Here is a 16,351-nt window from a genome sequence, read left to right as displayed (position 1 = left end):
TGGTGTACAGTTACCCCAGTGCGTGGCTGTAGGTCTCTCTGGTGGAAGGGCTGGGGGAATCCTTATTACATCCGCCTGCATTAGTAATAAAGGCTTCTTCCCGCTGGACCCCCAGGCTCTTCTTCAGCCAGTGGGTTCTAGATCTGGAAACTGGCTCAGGATCAGAAACTGCTCAAGGGATTGTGGCTTTTTATTTAGGTGGTTTTTCTTCAACTCCTGATTATTCATTCCTTAATTTAATGGTGTAGATTAAGACATACCCTTGGTGGGGTCAACTCTGGCTGGCTCTCCTCCCTCAAAGTTCAGTCCCTGTCCTCCTTCCACAGGGCTGGCACCCCTCCCCCGCCTGCATGAGTTATGCTGTGAATCAGTCCTAGTTATCGGTCTGATGGTCAGGAGGGGAGGTAGAGGCACATCCTAAGGAAGGTATATATTGCCTTGTAAGTCAGACATCCCTGCATTGTCTATAAGCAATGACCAGAAGATCAAGGTCATCTGAAGACAGAAGATTTTCAAGTGTATCAACCCAGATACATATCTCAGGGTCCTACTCCTTCTTAAAGCTCTGACTTTCCATAGTTATTCCTTCCCTGGCGCTCTTCTACTCTTAAGCATAAATGTTCTGGACCACATACTCAGCTTTTCTTACTTCTAGCCTTCAAGCTGCCAAAGAGGCCCTCTGGCTTTCACAGTAGCTCTTCATTGCTGGTTCAACACCCTCGGCCCACCCTTATCTATCTCCATCCCATCTATTGCCCTTAGCAACAGTTATTGAATTTCATCTTCCTTAGAATTACGACTTTCCCCATACTTGTCCCTATTACATGATCCAGTCATCATTTCCTTCCACTCACATGTCATCTCATTTCACCACTAGCCAAACACCGGTGATGTCATGGCTACTGTGGTCAAGTGATGGTCAGCACTGCACAAACCAACAGTGATGGGGTCCCCACGGTCATTCAGGCAGCAAAGAATCCAACTCCAAACCCCACTTGAAAGTCTGCCTTCTTGGGTCACTCATGGCGCCCCATATTATGAGTCAGGTGCCCTGGGAATCAGACTCCAAGACTGGGATTTGCTTGCAGCAGGCTTCTTGGGGTATGTTCTCAACATCAAGGTCTGAGAGGGTGTGTAGGAAGCATGTGTGGGCGCCCAGGGAGAGGATGGGCCACAATGCAGACACACCGGGGGCTTCAGCCCACCCCGCAAGGAGTTCTGGAGCTAGAACAACCCTGCAGAGCCGCCCCAGATTGGGGTGAGAAGGTTGGGTCTTCTTGTACCTCCGTTAACCAGTCATTGGCTATCGGCTGCCCCAGGAGGCAGGCATGACCTCAGGCAAGATGTTTTTTTTCCAGCCAAGAGCCATCCCTGGGTGGTTGGGTGGGGGCACGAGGCAGCCGTGAGCCCCCAGCTGTCAATCCTTTCAGTAGCAGGAAGGAGCCCTGTTCAGTTCACCGCAGCGCGCACGACGCCACAGCTGTTCTCACATGAAAAGATCTGTATTAAGAGCCTAAAAGAGAACAGCGATGTATTCTACACATTTTGCGCATTTAAAATGTTTGTTGATATTGCCAAATTCCTCTCCAAAAAGCTTGAACCAATTTATACTTCTACCAGCAGTGTATGAAAATGCCGATTTCTCAACCTCTTAGCCAACTCCGAGTATTTGATCTTTGCAAACTGTCAGTGTGATGTGGGGAGAATACATCTCATTGTTCCAATTTCCATTTCCTTTATTATTAGAGAGATTGATCATCTTTTTGAATGCTGTTCAGGCTCCTTGCTTTTTTTTCTCATCTATTTGTAGCAGCTCTTTCTATCTCATGGAGAGTAAACCTACCTCTGTTGTATTTTCTCCTAAGCGAAGCTTGTCTTTCAACTTCATTGGCAACGTATTTTACTATGAGGTCTGTAAAACCTCAAACTGCCTATCTTTTCCATTATGGCTTCTGGGTCTTATTTGCCACTTATAAAGGCTTTATCCTCATAAAATATTCTTCCATAGTTTTTTTTCTAATATTTTTATGGTTTGGGTTGTTACATTTAAATTTTATTCCATCTGGAATTGATTCTGGTGAGAGAAGTATGAATCCATCTTTTTTGTCCCCCAACTGGCTAGCTAGTTGCTCACATCATCTATTAAATAATATATCTCTTGCCTCTGATTAGAAGTCTCTTCCAGTGTCCTGAGCTCCCAAATGAAGCCGCATTTTCTGCTCTATTCTACTGACCTGCCTGTTTTCCAACCTGTACGCAAGCATCCTTTTTATTCCATCTGTAATGTGTTTCAATATCTGCTAGTGTAACTTCTCCCTCTCACCTCATTTTGCCCCAGATATTTCTTCTCTCCTATTTATTCTTCCGAATGAAATTCAGGACCATTCTGTCAAGCCCCAGAAATAAACAACCATGAGTTTTGGTTGGGATTGGGTTGAACTGTTCAACACATCTTAGGAAAATTGGCATTTATACAATTTTGTGTCCTTCTGGATAAGAACAAGATATTGTATGTGTCTATTTATTCAAGTCCTCATTTCTATACTTTTGGGGATTTTATATATATACATGTGTATATATTATAAATATATAATTGTATATGTATATGTACATATTTTATATGTATATGTGTACATTTTATAAATATATGTATAGATTTATACATACACATACATAGATGTATGTATGATATATATTATACATAGTGTGTGTGTATTATAAATATATAAATACACATTTCATACAAACCTGCAAGTTTTTAATGGAATTTATTCCCAGCATTTCATTTATTATTATTGTTACTCTTACCTTTGTGAACGGATTTTTATTTCCATTATACTGGTTATTGTTGCTATCTAAGAAAGCTACTGATTTTTATACATTTAGTTTGTAACTACACATTGTACCAAGTTGTTCCATTGTTTATAATAATTTTTCCATTAATTATCTTGCTCTTTGTAGGTAGATGAAAATAATCTTGCCTCTCAGATCTATGCTTCGGAAAGATCATCCTTTAGGAAAAATTGGAGCGGGAGAGGTGGGAGATACAGGGCGGGGCCTTAGCCCTAAGTGGGCTAGTGTATCGAGTATGTCTTCCTTCTTATAATCTGTTAGGACTGAAAACTTTCAGATGAGCTGACAAGAACCCAAAAGTATGGCCTGCCTGCTGCAATGACAATGTGGTGACATGAATCTGCAGTTCCTTGAGATCAAATTTTGTCATGATTTGCTTTAGGATCATATTGTGGGAAATCCATCTGTGTGGATAAAGGACAGTATTAAAAGCAAGCATGGAAATTGTGGCTAGATCCTGTCCTGTGTGTTTTATATACATTGTCTCATTGAATTTTCCAGCAACTCTGTGAAGTGGGTGCCATTGCTAGCCCCATTTCACAGGTGAAGAAACTGAGACACAGAAAACCTAAGCAACTGACTCACAGGCGTACAGCTATTGTGGGGAGATCCAAGATTTGAATCCAGTGACTCCATACTCCATTGCCCATGGCCACCATAGCAATGGGGATAAACCCGGTAGAAATCAGTTCCTTCTCCCGAACCCCATGTAATAACCTCCAAATCCCAAGTCCAGATTCACCCGAGTTTGCCTTCTCTTTTTTACATCTCTTTTGACTCATCCAGCCCAAGAAATCAGGGGTTCCCAGCTTTCCAGGCAGCCTCCAGGGTATCAGACCAGCTGGGCAGAACCACCTGGGCCGGCTCCAAGTATGGGGTGAGGACTTGAGTTACAGGTCCGAAGCCAGACACTGAGTTGGTAAGACCAAACCCTGGAAGGTCGCAGTTTTTAAAATGCAAATTTTCTCTGGGTGGCTCTCTCGTTTCATTACACTGTGGTTGGTGGTTGGAGTTTTCTCCCTCTTTTGAAAAATGTTGCTAGTTTTTGGCCCTGACCTCTTGTTGCCTGGTCCATCAGCTGCAAGGTAGGGATGGAGGCTCCTTGCTTGTGTCAGCCTGTTGCTGGGTAGGATTTCCAGGCCCCTAAGGCAACAGGGCTCAGCTCCTCTCTCAGAGAAACCCTGTAGCTCCTGCCAGCTGCTCTGGACCTACTTGCTTAAACCCAGTTCAACCACAGGGCAGCTAGCTGGGAGGCACAAGCACAAAATGTCCTGGGAAATCAGGGATGGCTTCAGAAAGGAGGTGACATCTGAGGCATTTCCAAATTAATTCCATATGACCAGTATTGACATTAATCCCTTCATTTAAGAAATACTTACCCTGCCCTTATCCTGTGCTGGGGATGGTGGTAAGCCAGAGGGGTCCTTGCCCTCAAGGAGTTTACATTCTAGGCAATAGCAAATAAACAAATAAATGAATAAGATAATTTCAAATAGTCAAAAGTGCTATAGGTAAGGTAAAGGGATAGAAAGTGAGGCATAGGAAGGGTGACTTAAGACAGGTGGTTAGGAGAGGCTTACCTGAGAAACTGAAATTTAAGGTATGCTCAGTTGTTAAGGAGGAGCCAGAGTTGAGAGGGTAGGGGGGTTCACTGTGGCCACGCTATGGAGAGGGGAATGTAGGGGACAGGGGCAAGCTGGAGACCTCTTAGGAAGCATGCAGTAAGCTGAGGGGGTGATGATGGAGAATTAGAAGGAGAGGAAGGAGGGGAGGAAAGCCGACATGGCCAACATGGCAGGCCAAAATGGCGGCAGATTTAAGAAGTTGTGCCATTTGCACATGGGTCAGCCCTGGAGGGTAAAGAAGTGAGCTATAAAAAAAAAAAAAAAAAAAAAAAAAAGCGGGGGGACACTCACTGGTGACTCCTGGGTTTTTGGCTTGAACAATATGAGTTAAGTGGTGAGGTTATTTTTCCACATGAGAAATAACAGAAGCCGGAACATGTTTTTGGTGCGGGGAAATGAAAGTTCATGAATGACAACAATGACAGTTGTAACGACAGTTAATTGAGCACAATGTACTTGTATTTGCTTACATTCATTCCATTAATTTATCAATAATCCTGTGAAATGGAACTTTCCCATTTCCTGGTGAGAACAGAATTTGGGAAAGGGGAAGTGGACACTCTGCTTACCAAGGACAGACCTGGGATTCAAACTCAAGTTTGCCAGCTCTGAGCTCTTAGACTCAGTAGTGGTTTCATAATTAAACTTTTCTCAGCAATAGGCTTTTAAGAAATCGTTGTGTTTTAAAACATTTTTCTATTTTCCAACAACTTTCATCACTTGGCTAAATTATTTAACATCTCCTTAGAATACTGGAAGAATGGCCAAAATAAAATCAAATAGATAATGTGTCTGTGTGGATGTCAAAATGAGGAATGGACATTAGACACATTGGGCATTAGGCGAGTTGCCCAAGAGGCACAGGGACCCAAGGTGAAGAGCTTGGGAGCCCTGCTGAGGTCAGAACCCAGATCTTTAACACATCTTTCAAAGTCTGGTCTGCCTCTCCCTTCGTTCCTCCATGGTTTTCTAGCCCATTCCCCATGATCCTGTCTTCTTATCAACTAGAACTTCATTCGCTTCCTCCAAATCTCCCTACCCATCCAAACCTCGGATTCCCACTCTTTTGCCCCTTCTTTGGTTAATTCCTACTCATGTAACAGAACACAGACTATACACATCACCTCCTCCAGGAAGTCTTCCCAGACTCCCATCTGGTTCTTTGTTTCAAGCATCATAGAATCAAACTCCTCTTCTCCTCAGTACTTCTCTTGGTTTTAATTCCCACCCAGCAGTGTGATTTCTCACCACCTCTTAGTTCTGAGCAGGCCCTGACTAGGAGCTCAAAAATTGGCTATGAATGTCTCTTAGCAGTTTGAACTGCTCTGCCTCCTGCCTGTGCATCTTCAAGGGAGATTCCTGGCTGAGACACAGCTGGTGCTCCCCTCCGGAAGAACTATCTGGTCACCATGAGGCTAGACCCTCAATCCCAGGTCACCTGCTCTCCAAGCAGCAGAGCTCCAGGGAGGGCCAAAATGGCTGCCAGAACTAGGGGAGCTGGAGGGAGAACAGGGAGGGAGTTACTGGAAAAGGGATTCGAAGGCCTTTTGTTGAGGTGCCAAGGGGAGAGGTCCGGGTCTGAATGTGGGCATACCCCCACCAGCGCAGCCCTGCTATCTGGAAATGACACCCCACCCCCCTTGGGGCTCCAGACCACCAGCAGCCCTGCTTAGCTGAGGGGCTGGGGAACGCAGTTACCATTAGGGAAAATGATGATTTCAGCGGAGAGCTCCCCTTTCCCCATCTGTAGCCCCATCGGTAGGGTCCCAGGTCCCTTTCAGGAAGATTTCCTTTTGAGGCCCAAGCTGAGGTTGAGAGGGGATAGAAGCTCCACGGTCCAAATATTTGTAAACGGAGCTGTTTTCCCAAGCAAAGCAGAAGCAGATGCCACCAGCCAGTGGCAGAGGCCAGGCCTTGGCACGGGGCGGCAAGCTTGAGGCTGGGAAGCTGTGACCGGGAAGCTGGCCAGGGATTGCATCGTGGGGTCCTGGCGAGCTGCTTGCTTGTTAGATAAGATATTTGTGCGCTGCCTGGCCGGACTGCGAGTGGAGGAGAGCAGGGCCGGCATCTCACTCCCATCTGGGTTCCCAGCACACACTGAGACCAGGTACACAGTAGGAGCTCAGCTCATGTCTCCGAAAAGTCCACCTGGCAAGCTCCAGGACCGGCTCCCACTGTCGAATCAGCCAGACCTGTGCTGGGCCACACTCGGGGGAGGGGGGCTGCATAGCCTTGACCACGCCCCTAATGGCTCTGTGCCTCGGTTGCCTCATCTGTGTAATGGGGATGCTAAAGCACCTGCCTCACGGGGTTGCTAGAAGGGTTGAGGAGCCCAGGCTTGGCCCGGTGTTGGCTCTTGGGGGGAAATGCTCCCTCTTAGGGACACCCCCAGCAATCTCAGGATGCTGGCAAACAACTGGGGGAAATCCACAAGTCAGGAGACACCATGCCACGGAGGTGGCAGCACATTGACTCCACGGATATGAGGAAACTGGCCGGTGACAGGGTCATGGGATCGAGCCCTGCATCACTCAGCAGGGCCTCTGCTTGAGATTATTTCCCTCACTCAACCTCCCTCTCTCCCCGCCTCCCCTCACTCACACTCCCTCTCTCAAATAAATAAATAAACAAGTGAAATCTTTAAAATTAATTAATTAATTAATTAATTAAAAATGTGTGTAGGATGGAGAGGATAGGGGGACACTGGAGACAAGCCATCTAGCACAGTGGCCCAGCTATGGGCTCTGCCGTGGGCCAGGTTTCCTGCCCCCCACCCCCACTGTGCTCTATCTTTCCCATCTGTTACATGGGCTCTTAGAGGTACTGGCATCCTAGGGATGTCAGGGGTCAGTGGCTGTCGCTGCCCAGAACAGTGCCACACTGTGTTGTAGACATTTCCGTGTTTGCTCAAAGAGACAGCACGGCGTAATGGGTTTGGGTTCCAGGTCTGAGTTCAAGTCAAACTTTCTCTCTTCCCAGCAACGGAAGGAAGAGTCACAGCGTCACTGTGAACATCGGGCACGTGCTCAGTCGAGGAGGAATATCAATGGTGGCAACAGTAACGTAGTGATGCTGATGGAAGGAGTACCTGGAAGCGCTCAGCAGGTGGCTCCTTCCAGCCTGTTCCCGTGGCTGGGATTACCCCGGGCTGTGGGTACTTGTGGATACCCTGGAGTATGAGGTCTTGGGTGTCAAGAGAAACGGATCTAAAGGCTGGGCTTTCAAGGATCCCGTGATGGTTAATTGCATGTGCAGATATTTGCTGGTTAATCATAATTGCAGATATTTGGCCAAACATTATTCCGGATGTTTTTGTGGGGGTGTTTTTGGATGAAATCAAGATTTAATTTGGTGGAGTTTGACTAAAGCAGATGGACCTCTATAAGGTGGGTGGGTCTCATCCAATCAGTTGAAGGCCTGAATACAACAAAAGACAGCTCTTCCCCAAGCAAGAGGAAATCCTGCCACAAGACAGCCTTTGCACTTGAACTGCAAGAATGGCTATTCCCTGGGCTTCTAGTCTGCTGACCAATGTTGCAGATTTTGGACTTGTTGGCCTCCATAATTGCATGATCCAATTCCTTAAAATAAATCTGTGTCTCTGTCATTATATATATATATATATTATACACACACATCCTGGTGGTTCTCTTTCTCTAGAGAACCCTTATACAGATCCTGTGTTTATTGATAAAGAAAAGTATGCCCAGCGCTAGCCACCTCAAGAGACAAAAAATGAGAAAGAAGCCGTCTTCAGCAAGGTTCTTTCAAATAGAACTGGAAGGGCATCCAGTAGACCCTGGGGAGGCCTGGAGTGTTAGGTATGGGGGCAGGGGCAGAGCTGGGTCTGGTTACTTTGTGAAACCACTGCAGATCCAGCAGAAGGCAAGAAAGCTCCTTCTTGGGGAAAACATCAAAGTAATGAATTTGGTGAGGAGCCTAGACCTTTCTCTACACACAAGTACCTGCCTTGTGGAAAAATACTGTGGATGGAAAGAAGCCTGGGGTCCTCGGCTGAGTTGGCGCCTATGTCTTTAGTCTCAGTCTCCTCATATATAAGGCATAATGAGGGCTAGGGCTCTAACATTTCCAAAGCGCCCACCGGGGGGGATGCCGCAGGGGGTGATGGGCAGGACAGTGAGCCAGGCGGAGGGGCAGAGGGGACTGGGTAGGAGCACAAGAAGCTCCAGGGATGTAACCCAAGAATCAGGCTGGGGAAAAGTCCCTTGGGGAACATATTTTTAATGTTCAGGGGGCGGGGAGAGGCGGGTAGCTTCTGGAGAAAAGGTACTTTTAAGGCCTGCTGGGTGAATCACTGAGAGATGGGAAGAGCCCCTCAGGGTTCAGGGATTCCAGAAAAACAAAGCTTTTTTTTCTGGGCTATCAAATATTTCTATAAAATTTGTCTTCAGAAACATTAGAAAATTATTCAGGCGCCCTCCACTCTAACCATCTAATTTAATGTTTTGCATGTTGTCATTAAAAAATAACTTTGGTGTTTCCTTCTGCTTCTTACGAAAAGAATAAGTAGTATTTATTATAGAATGTTAAGAAAATTCACACAAAGGGGATAAAAGAAGATTGCCCATGCGTTAATGGGGGTAGGCCACCTGCTGTTAATAAACCTCCAAATTTCAGCAGCTTACCATCATAGATTATTTTTCCTCATACAAAAGTCCATTGACAGCGTTTGGTACATGGCCTTTCTCTTGATGATTCAGGACCCAGGATCTTCATATGTGTGCCTCCATCATCCTCTAGGGCCCCACGTGCTTTGTCTCTAGCCAGTGGGTGTGGAAACAAGAGTAAAGATGGTGCAGCGGGTTTTATGGGTTAGGCTTGGAAATGGCAAGCGGAATTTCTGCTCACATTTCATTGGCCAGAATTTGGTCACATGGCCACATCTCCATCGCAAGGGAGAATGGGAAACGTAGTCTAATTATGTGTTAGAAAGAAGGGATGGGTCCTGGGGAGCCCATAGCAGTGTCTGCTGCATCCTGAACTTGGGTGCTCTGAGAACAACCATTCATGTTTTGAGGAACCCCCTTCCATTCGTTTTTCTAAGCCATGTACATGTTGTGTCATAGACCATTCAGCTAACTTTTGTCTCTAATTCCTGGGAGGCAAACTCTATGCACTTGGAGTTTCCTGAGTAATAGGAGTGACTTCACTATTCTTGGGGTGTCCCTCTGACCACCCCTGATAGTTTATGCTAACAGGATGATTCAGGATGGGGGCTAGCCACCCCTGAAAGACTAGCCCTGGGATTAGAGGTTAGGGCTTTGAGCCACATGATAGCTGCCCAATTTCTGGGGTGGGGAGAGGGTTCGAGACTGAGTTGAATCCATCAGGGAAACTAAGTGAAGTCTCATGAAAAACTCTGGATGCTGAAGCCCTGGCGAGTTTTCTGGTTGGCAGTACTCTGTCACATCCCGATGCCAGGAGGGTACCGTGGTCCTAAGCACAACAAAAGTGCTGGGTTTGGAACCTTCCCAGACTGAGCCCCATGCATCTCTTCTAACTTGCATGCTTATGCAGCAATAAAATGGTAATTGCAATGACAGTGCTTTTCTGTGTTCCGTGAGCCTTTCCAGAGAATTATTGAACCTGAGGGAGTTCAAGGGGACCTCCAGGTTTGTAGCCCACTGGTCTGAGGTGCAGGTGGTCTTGGGGACCACCAGAGGCTGGTGTCTGAAGGGAGGAGAGTCCTGTGGAAGGCTGTGCCCTCTAGCTGCGAGGCTTGGCGCCACTCCAGGTCCATATGGATAAAGATACGGAATTACACGCATAAACACGCATTGAAAGGCATGTGTTTACAAAGATGGGATTGCTCTATAAATCTTATTTTATAAGATGCTTTCCTCCGCCTCTCCTTGAATGTCATTGCTGATGTCTTTCCAAGGACTTGACCTGAATCCCAGGTTACTCCCGTAACCCAGCCAGAATTCTTGGCCTCTACTGCTTTTCCCAAGTTTGAGACAGATCAAAATGACCCAGCCTAGACTTTTACCCTTGTCTGACCCATACCTGGTCCTTGACAGCATCCAGAAGCATCTCTGAAGGAGGACTGGGTTAGCTTAACACAGCTAAGCCTGGGCAGGGAGACCTGGGCCCATGGCAGGCCCTCCAGAGCCTGGGAGGTCGGGTGCCCTGGCTGGAGCTGTGGCACAGGGAGGTGTGTCTGAAACAGACCAGGACAGTGTGGGCTGAAGCAGTGGCCCTGCCCAGGCTCCAGGCCTCATAGACTTCAGGACTTGGGGACGGGGCCAGCCAGTCGAGAGCAAAGATCCAGACTGGAAGCCCCAGGGCAGCCCTCAACTCCACCCAGGCTCCAGCCCTTCACCCAACACCATCCTGCTGCGGCGGCTGGGATGGCCCCAGCTCCCTGCTTCCACAGTTGCCTATCCTCAGTCCAGGAAACTAGGGTGGAGCTGGGGGTGGAGAGGCAGGAAGAGAAACAGATAACGCTTGCCACCTTATGGTCACAGTCATGTGCAGAGCCCGAAACTTGACCTCAGATGTCCTCTAGGTCAATGATTACCAAACTCTTCTGCAGTTATAATTACCGGAGGAATCTATTTAAAAGGTAGATTTCCAGGCATCACTGCCCAGGCAGACTCATCCATGAGGGCTGGGGTAGAATATAAGAACCTGCAATTATCACACTTACAGGGGATTCTGATATAGGTGGGCCCTAAATCACTTTCTGGTACACACTCCTCGATTTCCTGAGGCTCAGAGAGGGTAGGTTTCTAATGTCACACAGCTAAGGGGGTTCAGAACTTGGGTGAAGATCTAGGTCTTCTGATCCAGCTCAAGACAGGTCAGTGGGAATGGAGCTAGATATATGGAGGGCAGAGGACAATTTGAAAAGTCCCAGGAAGGATCCCATGATCAATGACCTGCCACTATGTCTGAAATTCCACCATTAGACATTTATTCCTTTGGGTCTTAAAGATTTTAGATTTCCCAGAGTCCACCACTGAAAATGCTAATCTTTCTGGGGTGAAGCTTTCTAAATTGTTGCAATGAACACATTGATAGCTAGCTTCTTGGCACCTTCCACCAGGGATGAAGGCCAGGGAGAAGCAGAGACTGTATGCCAGGAGTTCGGGGCCCTCGACGGAGCAAGGGTATCTGGGAAGGGGTGTGGGCGCAAACCAGAATCAGACTTCACGTGCTTTATTATCTTCGGAGACAGAGCATCCTGGCAGGGACAGCATGACATCTCAGAGTCAGCCTGGCCTGGTCTGAGCCAGGCTCTGTCCCTTCCCAGCTCTGCGACTACATCCCTCTGAGCCTCAGTTTCCACATTTGTAAAACTAGGCTAACACTAACTCGTGTCCCATTGAATTAGTGCAAAACTGCAGAATGGTCTGAACGCTTCTCCGGCTGGCGGCCTCGGGCAGGCACAGAGAAAAGAACAGTTACCCAACGTCACCTGCCTTCCCTCTGGGGGCCAGAATGAACAGTGGCTCTGGGTGGCCAGTTTTGTTCGCTGAGGTGCCCCGGCTCCCAGCATCCCTAGGACCTGGGTACCACAGAAGAAGAGGCTTTGTGAGCCCAGCAGGGCTTTCCATTTTTCCCCATTTGGGGGAAACTCATCTCTGCCTTGGGGAGAGATGCGGGGGATGTGGCAACTCATCTCTGCCTTTTCTTCTCTTGAGGAAACAACAACAACAAAGCTGGACTCCTGTCCTAGGGGACAGTGCTGCCCCCGCCCCGCAGGAATGGTGGTGGGAAGAGCTTTTCCGCAGCCCCCCCTCCCTGGCTAACCACAACTGTACAGCCCCTGCCTTCCCTCCCTCCTTCTTCGGCTGGCGGCCGGCAGGGTGGAGGTCCCTGGGAAAATTCTCAGAGCCGAGGAGTCAGCAGACGGTGCCCGGGGCCTTGGCGGGCTCCTGGACTCAGGATGCCTCCTCCGCGGCTCAGCCTCCAGTCTGGATGCGCCGACGGGATGTCTGCTGGTCTGGCACTGGCAGGCGGAGCTGCGCCGAGCAGGTGACTCACGTGCTCCTTGGGGGTTCCAGAAAATTCAGTGCCCAGGGATGGGGATGGAGTGGCAGAGACAGCGGGGATGGGGGCCAAGAGAACTGGAACATTTTGCCTCTGCCACTATGGCTGCAGGAAGCTTAGGACCCATAGTGTCTCCTACAAAGACAGCCACAAGTCTGGTCTGGGAACTGGAAGGCAACCCCCGTGGCCCTCTGCTCCTGGCTTCTTCCCCTGGGGCAGAACAGCTTCTCTCTTATGACTCAAGCCATGCATATGCATTATTGCAAAGCTAAGATACAGGGAAGAAAAAGAATTATTATCCCAACTCACTATTTAGAGAAAATCAATTTTGACCCCGGGTTGCATTCCTTCCCAGACTTTTATATAAGACAGAAAACAGAGCAATGCCAAGTGGGATCTGCCAACTGTTTCATGAAGTGTGAAAAACACGAGTGAGCACAGAGAAGCTTCTATTGTGATTTGACGTGGCCACCGCATTTGTATGTATTGTGTTTTCCAAAAGTATTCACTTGTTAACAGAATGGACATGACAAAGCGGTCCTCCAAGCCTAGGTGGTTTGGGAGACACACACATAGATATTATTTTAAGAAGCATCTTGTTTTGTACCCCGTCCCCTCTCCTGTCTTCATACCGGGTCTCCCTTATCCATCTCACATTGTGCCTAGTGGTCGTCCCGCTTTCATGGCATCCGTGTTCCCCGGTGTTTGTTTGCCAGGTCTTAGTGCTGGACATTCAGATGATGTTCAAGGTCATCACCAATAGTTGATGAACATCCTCGTTCAGATTCCCTCTGTGCGTTTGTGCCGTTACTTCCTGCCGATAAAGTTTCAGAAATGGAAGAGCTGGAACAAAGGATGCCCATCTTTTTCAGATTTTAGGCACGTTGCTAAAAGGATCTGAAGAAAAGTTGACCCAATTCATGGGCGAGTTAGGAGAGCTTGGGTTTTCAAGGCAAGTGGGGGGATGGAATTCATACAAAATAGTCGCCTCTTCCCATGACAGCGTTTCAGGGATTTGGAGACTGTGACCATGGGTCCCCTCCTCCAGGCTCCTTGTCCCCAAGTCCTTCAGCCGCCCCTCATAGGGAACCAAGAAGGGCAGGGCCAGAAATGGCCTTAAGGATCCCCAGCTCAGGAGCTCCCAATTTGGCTTCCATGGCGCATTGGTATTACCAGCCAAATGACGATTTCAAGCATCTTGAAAATCAGGGAATTAAGCAATCCAAGATGTTCACGCAGGACTTTTCAGAGCATTTGATACATTAATGTGTTTTGTTTGTTTGTTTCTTTTAATCTCCAAAAAGGGGCTATAGTTTCCCAGGCTCATTCGACCATGGAATCCTTCAGCGAAGGGTGACTCAAAGAAACAACAGTTCATGGAAACTTCCCCTGCACCGTGGTTTTCAAACTTCTAAAAAGACACAGAAGGCTTTCTTCAAATTACTGTCTATAAGAACTCTAACAGATTTTATGCAGAGCAGAAAAAAACAGGAATGGAACAACACAGAGGCCTGATGATTCATTATCCTTCTGAGGTCCTGGGAAGTGTCTCAGAACTCCTGGGGACCCTGTAGCACTATTTGAAGAACACGGCCCCCTGCTCTGTCCCCTCCCCCACCCAGGACCATTTGAAAGGTCAGTGTGTGGGGAAGAGGGGGACTCTCTGCGTAGCTAGCAGCATTTGAGGAGCACTTCTGGGTCAGATCCTAGGCAAATGTGGGACTCTAGAGAAAAACAAGACACATTCTGTTGCCCCCCCAAAGTCTCAATTCTGCTGTGTGAGATGCACATAGACACGTGCAAAGAGAATTACAAATAGAAAAAGTATGTAATAAGCACATTCGGTTTTTCATCTGCCACATAGCCCGTCCTTTGGGAAGCTGCTTCTTTCTCTCTTACTCCATTATGGACAAGATACAAATCACAGTATTCCAGGTTTCTGGCCTACCAGGTGGTAATGTGATGCTTGCCAGGCCATCACTGGACCCTATTCTCCTGGTCTCAGTATCCAGTTTGGGTCAGCACATGATGCAAACCCAGCCCATCAGAATCATTCCCTAAGGTCGTAGCCCAAGGCTCTTTCAGATGGGGCCATACGTTGGGATGATGGGAACCTGCTGCTGAGAGTGAGTTCTTTTTCCGCCCCGTCCCCCACCACAGTATGGAGGTAGGTACTCCACCCGTAGCGAGAAAGAATAAGGGCACAGCCCCCACAAAGACAAGGGTGTAGCGATGAAAGGCGAGAGAGTCCTAATGTGTTCATTTCTGGGACTTGCTCTCAGCATGCACTTTGCAGGCGCGTGAGCCAATTAGCTCCCCTCGGGGGCTTACTCTAACATGAACTGCATTTCTGTTGCTCGTTATCGAAGGTGTCACTGACTGATGCAAGAAACAAAAGACGTCAAGGAGGGAGAGGTCTCCTTCAGCCCGAATAGCCAGAAGAGATACCTCAGAGGATGTCCAGCTTGCACTTGACTTGGAGGATGTAAATCCTATAGATAGGAGGGGGCAGAGCACTGTGGGTGGACGGGAGGGTGTGAGCAGAAACTGAGGGTTGGGAAAGTATAACAGTTGACTAGAAAACAAGGGAGTACTTGGAAAGACAGTTTTGGGCCATTTTGTGGGATGGCCTTGAAAATGAGGGTGTAAGTTTTAAATGTTATCTGGTTGGCATCAGGGAGCCACTGAGAGTGTTTGAACATGGGTAATGGGCATAGAGAAGGTATGGTCTGATTGGTGTTTTAGGATGCCCCTCTGACAGCAGGACACAGCTGGGACATGAGGATGAGGGATGGGGAGGACCACCACTGAATCGAATGGGAGCACTGAGCTGCCACTAGTAGAACAGAGAAGTAAAGAGGAAGTCCCCCAAGTCCTGACCTGGGGTCAAGGGGACAGATTGGATCAAGCCACTCTGAACTGAGCCGTGAACACCCTCCCCAAATTCACGTGTTTTGAAGCCCTAACCCCAGTGTGGCTGTATTTGAAGTAAGAAAGTAATGAAGGTTCAAGGAGGTCTTAAAAGCAGAGCCCTGAACCTGTAGGATTAGTGTCCTTCTAAGAGAAGATACCAGAAAGCACCCCCCACTCTCTCTCCCTTTGCCACATGAGACCGAGAAGATTTGAAACCCAGGGAGAGAGTTCTCACCAGGCATCCAACTGACCCGCACCTTGATGTCTTGATCTTGAACTTCCCAGACTCCAGAACTCTAAGAAATAACTCTTGTGTAAACCAACGAGTCTATGGTATTCTGTTACGGCAACCTGAGCGAAGACAAGACCACGTGGGACATCCCATGAAGGCACCTGGCAGACAGGTAGAGACAAAGAAGTGAATTCGGGTGAACCTCCCCCTGGGGGCACTCTTCTTGGTGGTGCAGATCTGCCTGCACCCAGGGCCAGGTACGCAGACAGTCAGGTGCGACCATCACCACCATCTATAACACACCTTTTTCGTCATCCCATACAAAAACTCCGGGCCCATTAAATAAAAATCCCCCCTTGTCACTTCCTCCCAACCCCTGCTAACATTGATTTCATTTTGTCTTTATGAGTTTGCTTATTTTCGGTACCTCGTATTAATGGAATCATGCAATATTTGTCCTTCTGTGTCTGGTTTATTTCACTTAGGGTAATGTTTCCAAGGCCCACCCATTTTTTAGCCTTTATCAAAATTTTTTTCTTTTCTTTTTTTTTTTTTAAGATTTTATTTATTTATTTGACACAGGTCAGAAGTAGGCAGAGAGGGGGAAGCAGGCTCCCTGCTGAACAGAGAGCCCAATGCGAGGCTCGATCCCAGGACCCTGAGATCATGACCTGAGCCAAAGGCAGAGGCTTAACACACCGAGCCACCCAGG

The sequence above is a fragment of the Mustela nigripes genome, unplaced genomic scaffold, assembly GCF_022355385.1.
Source record: "Mustela nigripes isolate SB6536 unplaced genomic scaffold, MUSNIG.SB6536 HiC_scaffold_148, whole genome shotgun sequence".
Classification (NCBI taxonomy): Eukaryota; Metazoa; Chordata; class Mammalia; order Carnivora; family Mustelidae; genus Mustela; species Mustela nigripes.
The sequence above is the reverse complement of the archived record's forward strand: the minus strand, read 5'-3'. Positions refer to the sequence as shown.